The sequence below is a fragment of the Saccopteryx leptura genome, chromosome 3 (assembly GCF_036850995.1).
Source record: "Saccopteryx leptura isolate mSacLep1 chromosome 3, mSacLep1_pri_phased_curated, whole genome shotgun sequence".
Taxonomy (NCBI): domain Eukaryota; kingdom Metazoa; phylum Chordata; class Mammalia; order Chiroptera; family Emballonuridae; genus Saccopteryx; species Saccopteryx leptura.
In genome coordinates, this window is record NC_089505.1 from 81088984 (window position 1) to 81099444 (window position 10461).

Below are 10461 nucleotides of genomic sequence, written 5' to 3' on the forward strand. Positions count from 1 at the left end.
CAGAGGACAATCTGACTTTGGGTGATGGGTATGCAACATAATTGAACGACAAGATAACCTGGACATGTTATCTTTGAATATATGTATCCTGATTTATTGATGTCGCCCCATTAAAAAATAAAATTATTAAAAAAATAAAAATAAAATAAAATAAAATGACATCTTGGCCCTGGTGGGTGGCTCAGTGGATAGAGTGTCAGCCCGGCATATGGACATCCGGGTTGATTCCCAGCCAGGGCACACAGGAAAAGCAAGCATCTGCTTCTCCAACCCTCCCTTTCCCCCTTCTCTCTCTCTTCCCCTCCCATAGCCAGTGGTTCGATTGGTTTGAGCATGTCAGCATCAGGTGCTAAAAATAGCTCAATACCTGAGCATCTGCTACAGACAGGGTTGCCAGGTGGATTCCAGTCAAGCACATATAGGAGTCTGCCTCACTATATCCCCTCCTCTCACCTAAAAAGAAAAAAAAATAATTAAAATGACATCTCCAAATTGCTGTGCAGAAAAAACAACAACAAACCCTGTCCACCTGGATTTCTGTGTTGTGAAAACGTACTTCAAAAACGAAGGCAAAATAGCCTGACCAGGCAGTGGCACAGTGGATAGAGCATCGGACTGGGATGCAGAGGACCCAGGTTTGAGACCCTGAGGTCGCCAGCTTGAGCACGGGCTTATCTGGTTTGAGCAAAGCTCACCAGCTTGAACTCAAGGTTGCTGGCTCGAGCAAGGGGTTCCTCAGTCTGCTGTAGCCCCACGGTCAACACATATGAGAAAGCAATCAATGAACTAAGGTGTCATGAAAAACTAATGATTGATGTTTCTCATCTCTTTTCATTCCTGTCTGTCTGTCCCTATCTATCCCTCTCTCTGACCCTCTCTCTGTCTCTGTAAAAATAAAATAAAAATAAAATAAAATAAAATGGGGTTTAAAAAAAGAGGAAAAAAAAGACAAAGGCAAAATAAAGATTTTTCTCTCTTTTTTTCTTCTTTTCCAAGTGAGAGGAGGGGGGATAGAGAGACAGACTCCTGCATGCACCCCCACCGGGATCCACCTGGCAGCCTCCATCTGGGGCTGATGCTCTGCCCATCTGGTGCCGGGGTCCAGCCCCGGGGGGGATCCAGGGGTCCCACAGGAGGAGACGGCGTCGGCGAAAATCGAGTGAGAGAGCCGAATTCTTTTCTTTCTCTTTATTCTCTGGTTAGCATTTACTGCCAGGCATCTCTACCAATGGCTGGTCTAACTTTACTTTTTATGCACACACACTAAGTTACAATCACATGGTATTTTGAATACATCATTGTTTTAGTTTCACTATGGTTACATATTTCCAGATAACAGTTAATTCATATCTATAAGCTACAAGTCAGGTGGTAAGTCATTCAAAGTACAGTTATACAATAACTTGAATAGTAATAACAATATCGGTACAAACTTCTAAAAGATTAGTACTAATTAATAACTCTATTTTACTGTTGTGAGTCAAGGGCGCAGAAAGAGATAGCAGATGAAATCATCAAGGACTAGCAAAGGACCACCGCTTGCTCAGGCAAATAGCCTTGAGTTCATGTAGTGTCCTAATTCTTTTTTCACAAGACTACAAAAGGCTTGCTATTTAAGAAACTAACATAGTATTAAGAGTAACTTTTACTTAAAGATACATAGAGTGCACCTGCAAGATAGCTAGTAGCAACATAATATCAGAAGGCATTAATTGCTATTGCTGCTATGAATCCCACCACATTCCTCTCCTTATTCTTGGAAAATACAAAAATCTCATGAGAATGTTTTACTGAGAAAAGCCCAGCAACTGCCTTCAGTGACAAAACAAGTCTTTTAACAAAACATTCTTTACTTGCCAGCTGCACTCCTATCTAAGGCCACGCAACAGGCCACTCTACTACACCTTACCTAAGATTCTAATGTCTAGTTAAACTTTATTTATTAACTATATTTATACACTAGTTAAGTTCTAACTTTATTCTTTCTAACATGATTAATAAGAAGAAATTCTCCTACAAACTTAACCCTTTATGAGGGATATCATGGCCAGCCTCTTATGTTTATGAGCCCAGTTCAAGGGGCTTACAGGCTTTTCTTTGCAACTTACACCTTCTGTCTCATTTCCAAAGAAATTACTACAAATCTACAGGGAAAGCACGGTACTATTATCCCTGTGCCATAAATAATAGCACACACCCAGAAAAGGAGGGAATATAAGGCCAGATTAATTCAAAAGATTAAAGGGGGAAGTATCATTGTGCCTTTCCTTTGCGGTGACTTTGTCACCCCGTAGCCATTGGTCTTCACTGCAGTGACTTTGTCAATCAGCAGTTTTTGATCTTCTTCTGCTGTGACCTTGTCAGCCAGCAGTTGTGGGTCTTCTCCTGCTGTAACCTTGTCAGCTAGCAGTTGTGGGTCTTCTCCTGCTGTGACCTTGTCAGCCAGCAGTCGTTGATCGGCTCCCGACAATCTGGGGCCATGTTCATAACTGAGGTACTTTTAGTGCCTGAGGCAGAGGCTCCATGGAGCCATTCTCAGAGTCTGGGGCCAATGCACTAGAACCAATTGAGCCATGGCTGTGGGAAGAAAAGAGAGAGAGAAAGAGAGAGAGAGAGAGAAAGGAGAGGGAGGAGGGTGGAGAAGCAGATGAGCACTTCTCCTGTGTGCCCTGGCCAGGAATTGAACCTGAGACATCCACACGCCGGGCTGACGCTCTACCACTGAGCCAACCGGCCAGGGCCAAAATAAAAATGTTTTTATGAAATTAAATTAGAGTTGCCAGAGGCTGGGGGAATTGGGGTGATGTTGGTAAAAGGGAACCTAAATCCAGCTAGAAGATGGACAGATAGATAGTTGTCAGAGGAGGAGGGGATTAAATGAAAGAAGGTGAAGTGATTAGCCGAAAAAACATACATAACACATAGATATAGACAACAGTGTGTGGTGACAGCCAGAGGAAAAGGAGGTGGGGTAGGTGGAGGTGGGCAAAGGGGGGAAAATGAAGACAAAAGAGACTTTGCTTGGGGTAAAGGGTGCCCAAGCAGTATACAGATGGTGGTCTATTGAGATGTGCACAACACCTGCATGGTTTTGTGGACCAATGTCATCACAACAAATTCAATTAATAAAAATAATCATAATAAAAAAAGAAACAAATACTTTCTAGAGATCTAACACACAGCATGATGACTGCAGTTAATAATCGCGGGTTTTGTACTTGAAAGTTGCTGAGGGCAGATGTTAAGGATTCTCATCTCTCACAGACACAAAGGTGCCCGGAGAGACGAGGAGCTGCATGTGTTAATAAATTTGACTTGGGAGGAGGGGTTTCCCAATGTCTGCATATAGCAAACCGCCATGTTGAAATGTATAACTGTAGAACTTACTAATAAAAGTAAGACATACGCTAACAACTGATTTTTAATTTTTAAAAAAGGTGAAAAAACAAACAAAACAAAACAGCCAAATGGTATACAATTCAACAGACTCCATCAAAGACACGTCACGGGCACCCACCCAGCTCCATGCAAACAGTGACACACAGCGGGAATATTGTAGTGTTCAAAGTATGAGCTAGCATACTGAGAATAGAAAGCCTTTGGGCTTAAACTTTGTAAGACAGACTATAAAAAATATATTAGTTAACAAAAAAGCTTCTACCAAAAAGATCATGTTACACAAGTTCAATATCTACAATTTTTATTTGTTAATCATACTTCAATAAAGCGGAACATTTTTATTTTTAAAATTTTTTGATTGATTTGAGAGAGAGAGAGAAGGAAGAGAGAGAAAGAAAGAAACATCAATATGTTGTTCGCTTATCTATTCATTCATTGATTGATTTTTTGTTTTGTTTTTTGTGACAGAGACAGAGTCAGAGAGAGGGACAGACAGACAGGAAGGGAGAGAGATGAGGAGCATCAATTCTTCATTGTGGCACCTTAGTTATTCATTGATTGCTTTCTCATATGTGCCTTGATGGGGGAGGGGCACAGCAGAGTGAATGACCCCTTGCTCAAGCCATCAACCATGGGATCATGTCTATGATCTCACGCTCAAGCCAGTGACCCTGTACTCAAGCCGGTGACCTCAGGGTCTTGAACCTGGGTCCTCTACATCCCAGTCGAATGCTCTATCCACTGCTCCATCACCTGGTCAGGCTCATTGATGGATTGATTATCGTAGTGCCCTGACCTGGGATCAAACCCACAAGCTTGGAGTATTAAAATAATGTTCTAACCAGCTAAGACACCCGGGCTAGGGCTCAAGTTGAACATTTTAAAATTATTTTTTCAAGCTTAGAACATTCACGAACAGAGAGATATATGTCACCAACACTATCTAAATGTGTCAGCAACTTTATAAATGGGCTAAACACTAACCCAGGGACATTGTCAAATTGGATTAAAAATAAAAGGTTCACTTTCAGGTATCAAAGTACAAACCACTTAAAGTCTACGAATGAAGAAAAATACAGCACGCCCACCCTACCCAGAAGAAAACAGGTGTCGTTATATCATGATCCAAGCAGATGCAAAGGCAGTGATCACAAAACGCAGAGGACATTTTTGTAATCAGATCAGTATGGGGGCTAAAAAAATGTATTAATATTTTTTCTCCCAGCTTCTGCCTTCTGGCTGGGCTGAGAGACAGATTAATGGGAGAAAAATCAAAGTTTAATACGTGTGCACGGGCAGAAAATTCTGATAAAAGTGAGACAACATTGGGTGTGTAAGACATTCTGGACAAGGGAGAAAAGGGGCAAAGTAGGGGTTAGATTCAGAAGTGAGAACAGGCAATTTACAGGTAGTTGAGGGAAGAGGGGAACATACTGTGCAGGAAAATGCCCCCCGGGGGGACCAGAAACTGTGGAACACAGAGGCTATCCAGCCCACAGGCACCTGTCTGAAGCCTTTGGGGGGATCAGAAATTGTGGGACACGGACTGTCCAGCCCACAGGCACCTGTCTGAAGTCCTCTAGTTTTCATTCAAAGGAGGCTAAGGCAGCATCCTGAGCTCTTCTTCCTGAAGCAGCTTTCTCTGTCTGAACCTCTATGGCAGGAAAGGGTGGGGGGGTGGGGGTGGAAGTATTCTTCCTGAGTCTCCTTTCTTAGCAAACAGCTGAAATCAAAATCCCAAAACAGGGCAGCTTCGGGTGGCAGCATTTTGGATCCCTTCAAAGTCAAGTAATAACAGTATAGCTTTAAAATATAAATAAAGCCCTGGCCGGTTGGCTCAGCGGTAGAGCGTCAGCCTAGCGTGTGGAGGACCCGGGTTCGATTCCCGGCCAGGGCACACAGGAGAAGCGTCCATTTGCTTCTCCACCCCTCTGCCGCGCTTTCCTCTCTGTCTCTCTCTTCCCCTCCCACAGCCAAGGCTCCATTGGAGCAAAGATGGCCCGGGCGCTGGGGATGGCTCTGTGGCCTCTGCCTCAGGCGCTACAGTGGCTCTGGTCGCAACATGGCGACGCCCAGGATGGGCAGGGCGTCGCCCCTGGTGGGCAGAGCATGGCCCCATGGTGGGCGTGCCAGGTGGATCCCGGTCGGGCGCATGCGGGAGTCTGTCTGACTGTCTCTCCCTGTTTCCAGCTTCAGAAAAATGAAAAAAATAAAAAAATAAAAATAAAAAAAATATATAAATAAAGTGAAAATAGAACTAAAAGGGTGATTAATTGGGGATTTAAATGCACATCCCAATAGCTAAGGGGACAAACAAACAAAAAATGTAAGGCTATATAGAAGGGTACACTTGAATGACATGATTAAGCCACCTGACCTAATTTGATATATAGATAAAAGCTATATTATATATTATGATATAAAACACTACATATAATACAATATATTTATTTTCTATATTTTCTGTATACTATATGAAAACATGATATATTATGTTCTAAACTGTATTCTATATTATATATAAAACATTACCTGTTATATATCATATATAAAACACATTATGTATAAGTGGATATATTAAACACCATATAGTATATATATAAAGTTTGGTATATATAAAAGCACTGTTAGATATTGTATATATTCATATATAACATTAGATCCCAAAACTGCGATGAAAAGAATCCTGATTTTCCTAAAGCACCAGAACAGCTCCCTGCAGTTGTGAACCAAGTTCCCCGTCTGGGTAGCTGACACACCCACCACTTCCTGTACACACACTTCTGTGTGTGAGAACATTGAAATTCCACCGTCTCAGCACACTTCCATTGCAGTCCCCTCCGGACCCTGGGTCCCCACCCACAGCCCCGAGCAGCCAGGGCTTACCCTGGGGGGCTTCTTACTCCCATTACAAGATGCCCTTCCCACCTGGTCCGGGTACACGCTGAGATTGCCTGTTCCAAACCCCTGGCTTGCCCTTGCCAGGTCAAAGCACCTATGACAGGCAAGCAAGGCACTTCTCGCTCCCCACCTACCTGCTCTCTCTATAAAAAATCAATCAATAAAATCTTAACAACCAAACCAAAACAAAAAAAGTCCTGTGACCAGGAAACGGAAGGGAACATGAGCTTGCTACTCACCAGCCCCGGAGTGGCAAGGTGCAGGAGGGGGAGAGAGAGAGAGAGAGACCTGGACCTAGAGTTCTGTTTTTATGGGGGGTCGAGCCCAGGGTTTCATGGGCTCTCTCTTTATTGGTGAATTTAAAACCTAAGGGTGAGAATTGGAATAGCAGTAAAAGAAAACAAAAACAAAAACAAGAAGCCAGAAAGGTTGTTGATGGAAATCAACCGAACTCTCCAAAACAAAGGCACCCTGGGGCGGAGAGGCTGTAGGGGAAGGGGGCCTGGCTCGGGACTTGGCGTTTGGCTGGGGGTGGGTTGGGGGGCGTGAAGTGTGGGGGGAGGTGTGGAGGGAGTTTCTGTGAAACACAGCTTTGGGCGCTTGTGGTGGTCAGGGCTCACACTACAGATACTTGCATGTTTGTGGGGATGCTGGTGGAAGCCTCCAGCAGTCTCCCAGCCACAGACAAGCACCGAACATGCAGGTCCAGGGGCAGTTGCACCTACTAAGTTTGTGCAAGACACTCGACGGCAGGGTGGGGGTGGGGGCTCTTATCCACACAACTGTGTGTGCAATTTTTTTTTAAATGTCAGACATTGGAGAAACAGAGGCAAGAAGAGGCATTCCCTATCATATGCACATTCTTTGTGTGCCTCTTTGAGATGGACGGAAGTCATTGAACCATCCTCAACACCAGCCCAGCTGAGGGATGGCTTCATGCATCTGGGGTGATGAAAAAAAACAGTTGAGAAGTCAAGGGGAGGGGCACGCAACGCAGTGAACCCACCGAATGCCACTGAAGTTACCATACTGCCTCCTGTAGAAGACGCTCTCATGCAGAAGAGGCACCTTAATTTGGGGGCCAACATTTGAAAAAAAAGGGTATGACATCAAGTGATTAAACTCAAGTTTTACTGATCACAAAATTCATACAACTCCTCATCGCTGTTAAAACTCCTATTCGTGAGCTTGTCCTCCTTTGTGTCTGAGGACAAATCACTGTCTTTGACAATTAGCGCAAAAACAAGCACAAAAAAGTGGGAAATGCAAGTAAAAAAACCTACAACCACTGTATAAGAGGCACCCAGTTTTTAGACCCCCCAATTTTTCGGAAAAAATGTACATCTTATCCATGGGGAAATATGTATACATTGACATGGTTAATTGTGTGTTGCGTGAGTCTCACGTCAGTGAAAAATGATAGGGAGGGAGGAAATGCACTTCAAGATAACATATTTAAGGTTTTTAAAGGGACTTGGGGTAGTGAACACACAATGCAATACAGACAATGGGTCATAGAATTGTACAACCAAAATCTATATAATTTTACTAACCAATGTCACCCCAAGGAATCTAATAAAAAAATTAAAAATAAATAAAAAGTAAGTTCTCTGTTTATCTCAAATGTAATTCTAGATGATGCCAAATCCAGTGGAAATGAAACTACACATAAACAAATATTTAGGACATCGATGCAGTAAAAAAAAAAAAATTACTTGTGTTGATCTGAAATTTAATTCCAGATGGTGCCGATCCCAGTTAAATTTGGATTTCAGAAAAATGACAGATGATATTTGGTGTGTGTATGAAAGAATTTCAGATAAGCCACTGATAATTCTGACATCACTGGACAGCCGGCATTTTATCTGGCAACCCTGTATAGATTCCACCTCTGCCCGAATTTGTCCCCCTTAACTGAAAGAGTGATTCCTGTTCTAGCAAATTCTATAGATTTAAGGCAGGGCTTCACTCAGAATTCAGGGGGTTTACCCTATGTGTGAATAAAAAGGAACATTGAAGTGAATAAGTTACATCAAAGACATAGGGGAGGGGAGGAGAAATAAACAGAGAAAATAAGTAAAGAAGAGAGAGGATTTTAAAGTCGTGTTGGTTTCAGTCCTCATGGTGTGGGCCACTGACCAGCCCACAGAATTAAGATCTGCTACATTGCTCGCATAGCCAAGATGTGGACACTCTGAATGTTTGTGGACAGACGGATAAAGAAAATGTGTGAGAGAGACACACGCACACCACAAAGGGAAATATTACTCAGCCACAGAAAGAAAGAAATAGCCCTGGTAAGTTGGCTTAGTGGTAGAGTGTCAGCTAGGCATGTGGAAGTTCTGGGTTCAATTCTCGGTCAGAGCACACAGGAGAAGTGTCCATCTGCTTCTTCCCCTTTCCCCCTATTCTTCCTCTCTATCTCTCTCTTCCCCTCCCGCAGCCAAGGTTCCACTGGAGCAAAGTTGGCCCAGGCACTAAGGACGGCTCCATGGACTCTGCTTCGGGCGCTAGAATGGCTCTGGCCACAACAGAGCAACTCCCCAGATGGGCAGAGCATTGCCCCCTGGTGGGCATGCTGGGTGGATCCTGGTAGGGCGCATGTGAGAGTCTGTCTCACCTACCTGCTTCTCACTTCAGAAAAAAAATACAATAAAAAAATAATAAATGTTGATGGATAGAGACTTGACGGGGGTGGGGGGATGGCAAACACAGAACACAGTATACAGTGATATGTTGTAGAATTGTGAGCCTGAAACCTGTCTAACTTTGTTAACTGGTATCACCCCCAACAAATTCAATAAAAAGAAAAAGTAATAAAGACACCTTATTTAATGTATATTGTTGCATTGTTAACATTGAATTTAGGGCCAAGAGCGTGCTCACGCATGCCTGAGGGAAGTCTGTCTCATATGCGTCTTTCTCCAGTAAACCCCATCACAGCCTTTGCACACTCAGGGCACCAGACCCCACATCAGTGTGACACATGGAGGCCACGTGAAACAGTGAGGCCCCCAAGAACAAGCACAGGAACGCAAAATCACAGCACCCAACACATTTGCGTGGAAGGACATGCATAGAGAGACTGTGAGATAGAATGCGGTGGCCACCTCAGCTGGGGACATGCTCGGGCAGCTGGAATTTTCCACCACTCCAGGCCTGTTAGAGAATGACCCGAGAAAATACCCAACTGTTAACTTTGAGGGTTCCAGATACATGTTAGCCAGTAGGTGAATTTGCAAATATGGACTCTGTGAATAATGAGGAGTCAAAGGTGATCAGTATTAGATATATTGAGTAGGAGAAGGGACCCTACCAGGGACCATGAGATGACACGCAGAATAGAAGAAGCAAAGTGACACCAGGAAAAAGAATGACATACATGAGACTTGAAGGGTCCATCGGATTGAGCCAAGAAGACTGGAAAGAGGTAAGGGGCACTGGCCACTGAAGTGTGGGTGCAGAAGCCCTTGAGAGAGAAAACACAAGAATAAAGAAATTCAGCTGGAAGTTTTTTTGTTTGTTTGTGAGTTTTTTTGTGAGGCCCTGGCCAGTTGGCTCAGTGGTAGAGCATCCGCCTGGCGTGTGGATGTGCTAGGTTTGATTCCCGGTCAGGGCACACAGGAGAAGCACCCATCTGCTTCTCCACCCTTGCCCCTCTCCTTTCTCTCTGTCTCTTTCTTCCCCTCCCACAGCCAAGGGTCCATTGGAGCAAAGTTGGCCCAGGCGCTGAGGATGGCTCCATGGCCTTGGCCTCAGGCACTAAGAATAGCTCAGTTGCTGAGCAATGGAGAAACACCCCAGATAGGGCGGGCATCACCCCCTAGTGGGCATGCGGGGTGGATCCCGGTCTGGGGCATGTGAAAGTCTTTCTCTCTGCTTCCCTGCTTCTAACTTTGGAAAAATACAAAAAAACAAAAACAAAAGCAAAAAACTGAAATCGCCTGGCCTTTGGTGGCGCAGTGGATGAGGTATCAACCTGGAATGCTGAAGTTGCAGATTCAAAGCCTAAGTCTTGCCCAGTCAAGGCACATACAAGAAAGCAACTATGAGTTGATGCTTCCCTCTCCCTGTCCCTTCCTCTCTCTTTCTCTCTCAAATCAATAAGTAAAATCTTAATTTTTTTTAAAAAAAGAAAAAACTGAAATCTCTTGGGTCAAG